This window comes from Olea europaea, chromosome 14, assembly GCF_002742605.1.
Source record: "Olea europaea var. sylvestris chromosome 14, O_europaea_v1, whole genome shotgun sequence".
Taxonomy (NCBI): domain Eukaryota; kingdom Viridiplantae; phylum Streptophyta; class Magnoliopsida; order Lamiales; family Oleaceae; genus Olea; species Olea europaea.
In genome coordinates, this window is record NC_036250.1 from 8,705,969 (window position 1) to 8,717,504 (window position 11,536).

Consider the following 11,536-nt stretch of genomic DNA (forward strand, 5'->3'; position numbering starts at 1 on the left):
GGCTTGTTTTTAATGATTTTCTTCTTTTTAATTTTATATGTCGCAATATCACATTTTATATTTCATCTTGAAGAATTTTGTTATTTAATTATGGATTTATGTTTCTTGAAATAGAGACAAATGTTTTTTTTTTTTTGGCTATCTAACTGTGTTTGGTAACATTGATATGAAAAATGAGAATTTTAGGGTTTCTTTATTTTTTTCATGAACATGGTCATGATGGCCTTGTTGATACTTCCTGCTCAAAAAAAGTTTTGATTGCTATTATACATGGTTTGAAGTATAATAGCTATAAAGTAGATTTTTTGGTCTCTCCATTTAAAAGCCTAATTCTAGCTTCGATTGGTGTTAAATTGTTAAGATATTGATGATCGGTGTCATGTGGACGTATCAACGAAATGATTTTGTACTAAACTTAAATTAAACATTTGGTTTCGATATTTTAACTGCATGTTGAAATCAAATTGGATCATTGTACAAAGAGTTACATAAATTTCTTTACTCATTGTCTCTCGTTCTCTAACCTCAGCTATCACTATGTTTCTCTCGGTCTCAAGGGTTGATTTTAAACATTTTGATATGTAGAGATTGAGTTGGCTAATTATAGTATCATAAAGAATCTAAAAATGTTTTTCATGAGTAATAATGTTGAATCAGTTTGAAGATAATGATTTTTGATGTCCAAATGTTTTGACAAAATTAAATCTGATTATATTCACGCTTGTTAAAATATTTAAATTTTTAATTTGAGAGATACAACATACTCAATAGTTTTTAAAAAAATTTAAACTTCATCTAGAACTTAATTTTAATTTATATTTCCAAATGAATTTTTTGGAGCAATTTTGTTTCATATGGAGTTTATGATAAGGAAAGTAAAAAGAAAGTAGACTAGTATGTTTGATATCCTATATTATTCAATTTTTTTTTCATATAGAGCCTAAAATTAAAGCTAAACAACAATTTTTTTCTAACACAAGGCCTCTACAAATCTGGCTTAATCACAGCAATAGGACTCCTGACATAATGTATAGATGACTTTCACAAAATATATCCCCGAGCATTGGTTAGGTAAGAATAGTGACTGATTTGCTAAACGTAATTGTAAATTTTAACTTCTCATTCAATTATGAGAAATTAAGACTATAAGGTTTGACAACCACATTAACACCATGAGGTGAAAAATATCCGATGTACAGTGCATTGGCCTCACCAACATGTGTTACTGTCCTGGTATACGGCTAACTTTTTAGTCCAATGACTATCGAAAACGACAAATAGTACAATTGCCCTTCCAAAATTCTTGACACATCTAAGCAATTCACTTTACGTTGTAAAATCGTCCTTATTTGTCTATTTGTGTATTTCAGATCACATAGATAGAGAATATAGTTTTGAGATTTAATATCAAAATCAACCTAGGATCATTAGCTTTGGAAGGGTTAACATAATCAGAACGACAACAGAAATGTCAACTTGAACGAATTTCTCGTTTTTATTGGGAGCATTATTGCAATTTACAATATCGACACTAGTCATAATTGTTGACTTACTGATGACAAGAGACAAATTGGGGTGTGTGCTCTGGAGCAAGACCATGATACCACTAGAGTGTGAACATGACATCGAGATACAAGACACTACGTTGATTTTAAATTTTGCACCGGTAATGTTTTCAACTGACAAAGATCATACCGCAAGGATGTTCATACCAAGTTGATGATATCGGATTTTAAAATTTCTGAGCTAACCTGATTGGGATCTCTAGACAAAAAAATGCCACTATTGGAGCATTTTTAGTGCCAATTAGTGTTCCCTTGACTGCTATTATTGCTGTTGATTTATATATCAAGTTTGTACATGCTAGTATCGTTTGCGTGCCCTCATAATTCACATTTATTGCTAGAAGAACATAAGGATCGACAAATGTACTCAATTATCGATCCTCCATATTCATAAGAACTATGACAGCATCATAAACACTCTTCACCACTTGTTCTTGAACAATTCTAGTTGTCGTAACATCTACTTTACAAAGGATTACCTTTCCTTTGACATCAAAATTTTTCAATGACAAAGGTGTACAATCTGGTGTTTTTGAACCTCCAGAATTCAATTCAAGGTAAATGATAGGCAATTGTTTTTTATGGAAATCTTTTGATTGAAATGTTGAGTCTCCCTCGAGCTTCCCGTTGTTCCCTATAACAGCCATTAATAGTAAAATATTAGCAATGGTTGTTCTAGGGAACAACGAAGAGCTTGAAGGAGAACCAGCATTTCATAAAAAATCAATTGCCTATTGTTTTCCCTGAATTGAATTCTGGTGGTTCAAAAACCGCAGATTGCACTCCTTTATCGTTGAGAAGTGTTGATGTCAAAGAAAAATAGTCATTTGCAAATTAGATGTTATGATATCCAGAATTTTTCAAAGACAAGTGTTGAAGAACGCTGATGGTGCAATCATGGTTCTAATGAACGTAGAGGATCGGGAACTTAGTACATTTTTCGACCCTTATGTTCTTCCAACAACAAATGTCAATTATGAGGGTCAGCAAAAGATACTAGCCTATAAAAACTTGATATCTAAACCAACAGCAACAATAGTGTTCAATGGAAAAATAATTGGCGCTAAAAATGCTACAATAGTGGCATTTTTTTCGTCTAGATGTCCCGATTAGGTTAGCCCAGGAATTCTAAAGCCCGATGTCATCAGACTTGGTGTAAATATTCTTAAGGTATGGCCTTTGTCCGTTTAGAACATTACTAGTGCAAAATCTAAATTCAACATGGTATCTCGTACCTCGATGTCATGTCCACACCTTGATGGTGTCGCAGTCTTGCTCCCAGGCACACACCCCAATTTTCTCTTACGTCTTCATTAAGTCAAGAATTATGACTAGTACTAATATTGTAAAACTTAATAATGCTTCCATTGAAGACGAGAAATCCGTTCCAGTCGACATTTTTGTTGTCGTTTTTGATTATGTCAACCCTTCCAAGGTTGATGATCCTGGGTTAATTTATGATATTGAACCTCAAGACTACATTCCTTATCTATGTGGTTTGAAATATACAAATAGACAAATGGACATAATTTTATAACATAAAGTGAATTGCTCAGATGAATCAAGTATTTTGGAAGGACAACCGAATTATCCATCGATTTTTATAGTCATCGAACTAACAAGTTAGACGTATACCAGCACAGTAACTAATGTTGGTGAGGCTAATGCATTATACATTGTGAATATTCTTTCACCTCATGGTGTTAATGTGGTTGTCAAACCTTGTAGTCTTAATTTCTCAGAGTTGAACAAGAAGTTAAAATTTAAAGTTACATTTAGCAAATGAGATACTATCTCTTACATAACCAATGTCTAGGGATATATTTTATGGAAGTCATCTATACATTCTGTTAGGAGCCCATTGCTGTGATTAAGGCAGATTCATAGTGGCCTCGTGTTGGAAAAAATTGTCGTTTACCTATAACTTTTGGCTCTATGAAAAAGGATTTGAATAATATAGGATATCAAACATATGTAATCTACTTTATTTTAATTTTCATTATCATTAACTCCATATGAAACTCGATTGCTTCAAAGAACTCATTTGAATATATAAATTAAAATTGTGTAAGTTCCTAGATCTAGTTTTAAAAAAATTTAAAAGCAATTGAGTAGGTTCTATCTATCAAATTAAAAAATTAAATATTTTAGCAAGCGTGAATATAATCAGAGTTAATTTTTGTCAAAATATTTGGACATGAAAAATCATTATCTTCAAACTATTCAAACTTATTACTCATGAGATGCATTTTAGATTCTTTTTGATACTGTAATTATTCAACTCAATCTCTACATGTCAAAATGTTTTAGAACATTAATGTTCAAAGTTATGAGCAAATGTCTAAAATCAACTCTTAAGAGTGAGAGTGACACAGTGATAGCTAAGGCTAGAGAGTAAGAGTGACAGTGAGTAAAAAAATTTAAGTAAACCTTGAAGAATGATCCAATTACATTTCAATATGCAGTTAAAATATTGAAACCAACGATTTAATTTACGTTTAGTACAAAATCATTTCGTTAACGGATCCACGTGACAACAATCATCAATTTCGAACACGAAATTTCAATTCAATTTTTGAATTTCGAAAAATTCTTAACAATCAATTCAACGCCAATCGAAGCTAGAATTAGGCTTTTTATATAATGATAGTATATTATTGACTTTTTTTTTTATTTAAATGGAGAGGCCAAGGAATTTACTTTATAGTTGGTTATATTTCCAATGACGTATAATGGCAAGCAAAACTTTGTTGAGTAGGAAGTGTCACCAAGACCGTCGTAACAATGTTCATGAAAAAAATAAAGAAACCTTAAAATTCTCATTTTCATATCAAAAGAAACCCTAAAATTTTCATTTTTCATATCAACATTACCAAACACAATAGGATAGCAAAAAAAAATCAAAACACCAGTATCCCTATTTCAAGAAACATAAATTCATAATTCAATAACCAAAATTTTCAATATAAAATATAAATTATGATATGACATAAAATTGAAAAATAAAAACCTCGGTAAAATAACAAACCTGACGAAGTCCGCTTCCAGACTTGATGGTTTGATTAGTTATTTTGTTGCGGTGTTGGATACTGATGAAAAACAAGAAACCAACTATCATCAAAAAAATGATTTACCTGATGAAAACAATGAATAAAACATGTTGAGCAAAGATTATTCCTAAATCCTAGATAAAACAGTAATTGTATTTCTCAAAAACATATAATGTATTGCAATTTAAGTTTTTACAGGATACCTTTTAGTGATGGCAACAGGGCGGGTTCAGGGATGGGCAACTTTTTGCCTCATTTGTTGTCCCGTTTAATTTTTTTAATTTTTTTGACATTTTGAAAGTTTCGAATTATGTCATAATTAGAAAATAAAATACAAATTCAAAATGGATTTTTAACGGATAAATTGTTTAGAAATAAAATTATTTTTAATTTTTTAATTTTATTTTTTTCTTCACGGGGTTGGGGCATCCTTGCCCCGCGCCCCGCCCCACCCTGCCAACCCGTTCGGGGTGGAGTAAGTTGCCATCCCTAATACCTTTTTAATCTTATATATTTGCCTAATGTTATGTTGAAAATTGAAGAGAAATATAACATCAATAAATGTAAATACCAAATGCCAAGTAGAAATATCAGAACAACGAAGAAATCAATCTAATCAATTGGAGCCCATATTACACCTCAAGTTCATTCAAACAGAACTCCTCAAGCTATATATCATGTAATCTTCCCATACACAACTTAAAAATGAAGAGACAAGAAAATCAGGTAGAACAATAAATAGTCCAAGCCCCCACTATAGCCAAGCCTAGCGCCACACAACTAAGCCTTAGAGATCCACAGTCCAATAGAAAAGTGCCAGGTTTTTTTTTTTTTTCTTTTTTTCTTTTTTTCAAAAATCAATTCAAAAGTAGATCAAGTGCATTTAAATTATTAGAATATAGTTATTCATTACGTTTCAATCTTTAGTTATGTTTCCTATTTCATAACTTTTCTTTTCATAGAATGGAATTTGTTAATGTTTTATTGATTTTATAACATTTATTCAAAAGAATTATTAAATATATGTATGAGCCCCATTTTTTGGGGTTAGAATGCATTTTGAAATTGTAAATTGATGAAAAATGTTTATGGATTTTGGCACTACCCTCCCCCATTTTTCCCCCATTTTTCTTTTTTTTTTTTCTCATGCTTTTACATCACACACACTGTAATTTCTTTATTTCACAAATAAATACACAGAAAGATACCTGCAATCCATATAAAGAAATTTCTTTAGTTAACATTTCCATTCTCATTTTAATTATTGTTAAATGATTAAATTAGTTGGATGAATTTCTCATTAAACCCCACAAGACATCATTCTATTAACATCCGAATTTCCATTTTGAACTCTTAGCAAATTCTTATTATCATTAAAATCATTATAGTTTTTAATTATCGACAGGGCTTTTTCTTTCTTTTGATTTTATTTTTCATTTCTTGGAAGATATTTTTCGCTTAACAAAGTATCAATTATTAACGTTACATTAATCAACACAAAAGAAAGAAAAAATAAATTATTGCCCATTTTTCAAAACTATATACGTACAAGTAGAAAATAGTTTAACAGCGTTTAATTAAGTATTTAACAGTGTAAGCTATGATGAAAGTAAATCCAACAGTGTAATACCTGAGAATGATCCAATGCTTATATGTAACGTCGAAGAACCGACGTATAAACGAAAAATGAAAAATAGCGCAAACAAAACCCAATTAAAATATTCAAATCCCACTAAGAAGAGGAAAGATTAGAAGACATACACGGGACGAGATTGAAGACTGATGGTTTTTGCCTTTTGGCAGTGGAAAGTGTGACCACCTTTGCAGCAATATCACCAAATTCCCATATTAAGGCTGAGCTAATTACCTGAATTTTAACAGAATGAATTGCCAAGTAAGTCTAATACTATTTCGACAGCCTAATGATGTAATTTAATTTCATTTTTTCAAATAATGAATCGAGTGCATTCTTTGAAACCCATGAAATATCACAGACAAACAGAACACTATATCTAGAAATACAGAATAATATGTCAAAGACTTGCAAATGAAAGAAAAGGAGTAGTCACATGTGAACAAGATATCATATGTGACAACGATTAAAGCCTCACTTGACAGCTTGAATCATTACAAATAACGTCTGGCTGAAAGATAGCATTGTTCCTTGCACATTTATATAATTTTTCAACTGGTAATCCTCCATGTGGTACATCAAATTATATGCTAGATGCCACATTTCAAGACCGAACACAAGGCTAAATGTGAATTTCTCAGTAGAAAAGATAGAAGGAAAACCAGTTACCTTCAGACTCCAAAACCTGAGCTCTCCTTTTGCTCTCTGCTTCTGCCTGCATCTCCACTGCTGCCCTAACTCCATGTGGCGGTGATATATCCCCTGGAAAAGGAAACATTTCGATAAGTAAATAAGCTGCCAGGGAAATCAGGAGGAATTTTTTTAACCAAAGACATTTCAGCATACAGGTCGCTCACTTATCTCGTAACGAAGACATTTCAAACCCGAGTCTTTTGCAGCATCGTTGATGGCTATCTGCAAGGAATAAAATTGCAAAGACAAGTTCAATGGAATAGAACTCAATTATGCAAACAGGTCATTAATACTATGTAAACTACCAAATGAACTAGAACAGATATCTGATTTTAAAGAACAATAGCAGACGACAACCAGTTGAGGAACAGATTTTCTATGATTACATGTGTATCAACCATTTATGATAGCTTGTAAGCTGTCACCAAGAAAGCACTCTCAAAATTGGTATTTAAATGGTAAACATTTGTTGATGTCCTTCGAATTTTTTTTCAGAGTTTAAAGCTCAAATACACGAGCGTTTTTAGGCTTTTAGCATAACTCACCATACCATCCATAATAGTGTATACTGGCCTTATTTTGTCCACACCTGTACATAATAAATATTTCACATATTTAAAAGTACTTGTTTTTGAAATTTCTGTTGATGAGCCACTCTTACACACAGATTTACACACATTTTCAATTGCACACAGAGAAAATTATAAAATACTTGCCTACTTAAATCCCATGAAAATCGACATAGATGCTTTGTATTAGGAGATGATTTCTTATTTTAGAAATGACATACATCCCTTATAATTGCACAAGACAACACTGCCTTTGAATGCTTTCAAAATTCCAATGTTACATTATCATTCTGTAACCACTACATTTCCTTTCAATAAACCACTTGTTTAATAAGAAACACTTGCTCAAGAAGTATCTATAAAAGTAAAGAGATTTGTTTGTTGGAGATTAGATAAGAAGCTTCATGTACACAGCATACTAAATTTTGTTCCAAATAAATTTGTGGTTAGCTATATAAAATTCTTTCTGGAAACTCTGTTTGATCCACAAAACTAACTTCTACTGGCAGCAAAAAGAACTTGCACCCATTACATGAAAGCCTCAAGAAAGGTTGCAGGGCAAGATTCAAAGAGCACATTATACAAATCAAATTTAAATTTCAAACCAATTCGATTAAGACAAGTAGAGAAATCACACTAATAATCTCATTTTGAGACTTATCCTATACAATATCATAACGAGATAAACAACAAAACATCAAAAAATAATGTATAGAAATCTCACCACTATCTTCTCGTTGAGAGTGTCTCGTTCCTCAAAGGTCTTGTTTAAAGTGATCATACCGAGCTCACTTCTCATAGTGGTCAAGCTGGATAACTGCATATAATGGGTTCTCAACTCCATAAGAGGCGAAAATAGGGGCCACAATCTGCAGCAAATATTCAATCCTCGTATAAATTCATGATGAAAATCTCATTCACTTTTAAATAAGCCAGTAAAAATATAAAATACTTGACCTTTCATAAAGGACACCATCAATCAGAATGCTGACATTTCCTTAGTAATGGCAGACTGATCTGGAATGGGAATGGCCTCTTCTTTTATGGAGTGCCCATATGCGATTTTATCCCCACTTTGCTCTACCGTCCCAATCTAGCATTCAATATCATTTAATAAGCATCAAGAATATGACATAGGTTGCTATGTAGTGGATTTGCACAGAGCTCTTTCTGCTCAAAAGAGGAAGCAGTATGTAACGTCTGTTTTTTGGGAATAAATATAGCGCTTTTTTGAAAGGTACAATGATGCTGGCAGATTCCTCAACGAATATATATAGCGCTTTTTTGTTTCTTTTGATTTTACTTTTCTAGACAGATATTTTTGACTTAATAGGGTATCAAATATTAACATTACATTAATTGACAAAAAAATTTGCAAAAATAAATTATGGTCCATTTTTCAAAGCTATATACGTACAAGTAGAAAATAATTTACTTCATTTCATGCTTTTTTTCCTTTTACGATTATCTTCAATAAATTATTTTACAATATGTATTTGTATTCATTTTTTAATTCTTTGTAAACAAACAAGTCGACATAAATTGGATTTGAATAAATTTATATTTCCTGGGTTTAAATTTTAAGATTGTGCTATTTCTTTGATTTTGGCACCACCATCCTCAGTTTTCCTTTCTTTTACATGCATTTACATTACACTCTCGAGTCAAAAATTATAATCATACTTCTTAGTCATTCATAAGTAAGACGTGTATCGTATTTCTTAACACTTCAAACACAGAAATATGTAAAAAAAAAAAAAAAAAAAAACCACTCACTCTCTGTTCTCTGATCATCAACAAAGCCTTTTCTAAAATCTCAACATGTAATCTTTGTTTCCTTAAATTGGACCATGTTACAACTTTAGAAACATTCTAATTCAATTGGAATATGCCTTAACAACTGATTACTATAGTTAAACAACAATAAATTTTTTGTCCTAATGACGTGTTTTGACATCCCTTCTAATAATTAAACACTTTCCACAAGATTCTTGAAATTGACATTCCTCCCCATGGTGCTCAGCACGTAGTTCAATGTTCATTGTATTTATAACATATATTACTATGTAATTTCCCCTAATTTTGTGTGTGTGTGCTAGTAAAAACTTCAAAATTCTAATAGATGATCTCTCTTGACCTTATGGTCAATCAAATGTAATTAAAAGCACCCTTTTCTCTTCCATTTTTAAGATCCTAGTACTTATAGGTTTCCATTATAGACGACTCCTTATTTACACAAACGTGCAAGCAACTTGGTACATTAAATTTTTAGGACAGTCTTGTTGCACTAGTGCATTGAATTATCAATATCCTGAAGGATATTTTAGCATCCTTATTTAATTTTGTTTAGCGTTATCTAAATTATTCAAGTTAGTGGGATTGTTAATTGGGTTAATCAAATTAGATGTTTGGATGAACATAATTAAATTCTTTGATTAAAAGATTTTCAAATCATTATAAGCACCTAGAAAAGTGCACGGATTCTACCTCCAATAGTGACAAGGGGATTGCTTGTATTGTTTTTTTTTATTCAAATACAATAATATAATAGTGTGCAGCCCTACTAGAGATGCATATATGGTAACCAAAACAAAACATGCACAATAATTTACTGCTACATACTTCATGGTCTCGTTTTTCTAAAAGTTGTAGGATTGTGACTTGCATCAAATTATAAGAAAAAGAACACAATGTGAATCCATTTTGTAAATCATGCAAGAATCTTGCTACATAATTTACACTTTGCCACGTAGCAGTATCCAATTTGGATATTTTAAATTTCAAACAATTTTTTTCGTCCAATGCATTGTAGACAATAATGCAAGGGCAACTAAGGTGTATAAATTCAGTGGTACAAATGACAAAGTCCATTGTGCATTACGAAACCATTCCAAGTTCTATTACTATTAACGATAATATGAAAAAGGAACAAATGAAATGCTAATTAGTTTAATAATCAGACAATGCATGACGTTAATCAAAGTAATTATCTATACATGTAACTGAACATCAAATTATTTTTAAAGTTATTTTGGAATGGGAAACGATTTTCTTGTGTGTGTGTGTGTGTGTGTGTGTGTGTGTGTGTGTGTTTTTTATTTTTATTTTTTTTTTGGGGACTTTCCATTTGCATTTCTTGAAATGTTAATGGGTTAATGAAAGCATTAATTACCTATTGTATCTCTTCATACAAAACATGTCAACTCAATAGTTTGGAGACCCATAGCTTCAAGACATATATGGCAACCTCTTCAATTCAAGTTTTCACATCAATTTTCAACTAACTTTTGCCCATAACACATTTAAAAGCATTGATAGCGTATTATAAAATACATGATCAACTAATTGGCTTAAAGACCCAATACTTGAATATTTAAAGGATAACCTCTTCAATACGCATTGAAGTTCAGTTACTTGCCCATAACTCCCTTCCCCCTTATCACACATACATAGAGAATCTTGTAGTTCGAGTTTAACAATTCATTGAGAAAGAGAAATTTAGTTTGCCTCAACTAAATTACAAATGCATGTTCATTGCCATAATCAAGATCAGTGCGATAAAAACTATATTAAAAAATTATTCCTAAAAAATAGTTATAGCATAATAAAAGATGATCTATTAATTAACCGGTGGTTATAACTCATTCTTTTAGTTCACGAGTTTTAGTTTTGAGGCCTTCAATGTTTTCTAAATCTAGAAGCTAGAATGGACAACTCTTTATGTGTGTAATTTTCTAGCTTATTCATGACATTTATTAATTGTAGGTTTCGACTGAATTTGAAATATGGAATTGTCCCAACCAAAATAATCTTACTAGATACCCAAAAGTCAATAACCGACAAGTAACAAAACAAAAAGGCAAAAAGGAGACTGCCCAATAAATGGGAATTGGAATGGCCATGCTACCTACCTCTTAAAAAAAAAAAAAAAAAAAAAAAAAAAAAAAAAAAAAAAAAAAAAAAAAAAAAAAAAAAAAAAAAAAAAAAAAAAAAAAAAAAAAAAAAAAAAAAAAAAAAAAAAAAATT

General features: G+C 31.1%; 1 long non-coding RNA gene across 2 annotated transcripts in view; it reads right to left on the reverse strand.

Annotated features, from left to right (window-relative positions):
* LOC111409041 overlaps positions 1 to 8,685 on the reverse strand; it is a 23,962-nt gene extending 15,277 nt beyond the window's left edge. Inside the window, exons 1-6 of one of the 2 annotated variants that reach the window (XR_002705401.1) lie at positions 8,468 to 8,685; positions 8,235 to 8,379; positions 7,106 to 7,163; positions 6,918 to 7,010; positions 6,377 to 6,482; positions 4,594 to 4,654 (exon numbers count right to left, since the gene is read on the reverse strand). This is a non-coding gene — a long non-coding RNA (uncharacterized LOC111409041). The remainder of the gene's footprint in view (positions 1 to 4,593; positions 4,655 to 6,376; positions 6,483 to 6,917; positions 7,011 to 7,105; positions 7,164 to 8,234; positions 8,380 to 8,467) is intronic. The other variant, XR_002705402.1, reaches the window with a different exon arrangement.
* Between the last annotated feature and the right edge of the window lie 2,851 nt (positions 8,686 to 11,536).